The sequence below is a fragment of the Kryptolebias marmoratus genome, linkage group LG4, assembly GCF_001649575.2.
Source record: "Kryptolebias marmoratus isolate JLee-2015 linkage group LG4, ASM164957v2, whole genome shotgun sequence".
Classification (NCBI taxonomy): domain Eukaryota; kingdom Metazoa; phylum Chordata; class Actinopteri; order Cyprinodontiformes; family Rivulidae; genus Kryptolebias; species Kryptolebias marmoratus.
Genome location: NC_051433.1, coordinates 31,364,837 through 31,367,047, shown reverse-complemented (window position 1 = coordinate 31,367,047; position 2,211 = coordinate 31,364,837).

The window sequence follows — 2,211 nt, the reverse complement described above, 5'->3', positions numbered from 1 at the left end:
ATGGGTCAAGCATGATCCCTATTAATTTGAAGGTCATGGGTCAAAGGTCAAGGTAACATTTGATCCCTTTGTTAAAACTTGGTTACCTTTGTTTTTGGTCATGTTGGTTGGTTTATTTGTCTGTTAGCAAGTGTTCCAGGCATCGTTAGATAAACCTGTTTGAGTGAATTTATGTATGTGTGGTGCACAACATACAGAGAGTCTTAAAGACAATTAACAAGAAACATCAGAGTCCCAGGTCAGAGCGGGAAGCTCTGAATTAAAGCTCTGGCCCCCCAAGTCAACACAGGACCTTATATTAAAGATACTGGAATATTGGAGGCAAGGAGGATCTAGGGAGGAGGGACTCTGTCTGGTTCCCATGAAGAGAAAAGTGAACTTCAATACTGTAAACAGATTCATTCTGTCAGAATCCATGGGACTTGGAAATCAGTCATAACATAGTCATGACAGGTGTTACCTTATAATTAGGCCTGTCGCGATAAACAATAAATCAGTGAATCTCACGATAAAAAAAATGAGGTTGATAAGTTTCATTTATCAGCGTTATTGTTCCTTCGAGTCTCACTCTCTTTCTACTGAGGACACTTGATGACAAAAGGCCCCGGTACTCTTTACTGACCCCTCCCTTTCTTTTAGTGTCAGGGGGCGTGGCCTATCGTGTCAGGTAGCCAGCCGAGGCACCTCGTCTTGTACCTCTGCAGTGTTAGCCCCCGCTCGGAGTTAGCAAGCTAAAGAAATGCTGTTTGAAATTGGGGGGAAAAAACAAAATGGAACTGGTTTCAAGTTTGAAGTAACAGCAGCAGTGTGGGAGCATTTCGGATTCAAACCAAATGACCGAGGTGAACCGCTGAACCTTTGTGAGCCGGTATGTCGCATTTGTGCTTCTGTCGTCGTGTGCTTTTGTGATTTTAGTTAAATATCATTAATAATATACATTTTCAAATTAACCTTATCAAAAAATAGCATAATAATAATAATGTGATCAATTATACATTGGGGAAACAAAGCAACCACTGGCCAAACAGATGACCCAGCATCAACATCCAGGATTCTGTGGTTTACTCTCATCTGCAGGTCACTCTTTCAGGGATGAAGATGTGCACATCCTTGATAGAGAGGAACGCTGGTTTGAGAGAGGAGTAAAGGAAACCATCTTTGTGAAGAGAACCCGTCCATTATTAAACAGGAGCTGAGGGGAATCCGTGCCCAACTATCCTCCTCCTACAATGCTGTTATTGCGAGTATCGCTTAGCCCTCTGTGAATAGCAAGTGGCCATAAGAGCCCTACTGGTCGGTCGTTAGGCTGATGGTCCTCTTTTACATGTGAACAGCTACTTTTTGGTGTCACTCCCAACTGGTTGATTCACAATGTGAAGGTGCTGCTTATAAGGCTGAATTTGATTGCAGTTTCTCAGACTGAAGAAGTATTTTGGATAAAAGACAAAATGTATTCGTACAGAGGACCTGATTCAACCTTGTTATAATAATAATATTATGTGACTATGTGACAAGATTTTATGAAATGACTGAAAATGGTGACAAAAGTGATGTTCAGTGTCTATAAAAAGTATTTACCCTTTTAATGTTGTATGCTTTTATTGCTGTTGTAATTCAGTTGTGGTCAATTTAATTCAGTTCAATGTAATTTATTCAAATGCACCGATTCACAAAGAAGTTGACTTGCGCCCTCTATTGGCAGCTGGCCAATAAGGGCGCACCCCACCACTCACATTACCTTTAATAAGACGTAAAAAATTAAATAAGAAAATTAATTTTTTTGAAATACACTCCTGATCAAAATCTTAAGACCAGTCAAAAAATTGCAAGAATTTGCACTTTGCACTATTGGATCTTAAGAAGGTTCTAAGTAGAGCTTCACAATGTTAAAAGAAGAAATTGGCGTAAGAGACAAAAACTTTGGCCCGTGGAATTAATTGAAAACTGCATTTACACTCAAACATGATTTTTTCAGCTGATCAAAAGTTGAAGACCGTAGCTCAAAAAAACCCGAAAACCCCCCAAAACAGAAATCAAAGTGTCAAAAAAAGGACTCAATAATGAGTAGCTCCACCATTCTTGTTGATGACTTCAAACAATCGTTTAGGCATGCTTGATGCCAGTGTTTCCAGGAGGCTAGTGGGAACGTTGCTCCAAGTGTTGAAGATGGCTTCACGAAGGGCATCCACTGTCTGGAACTGATGTCCATTT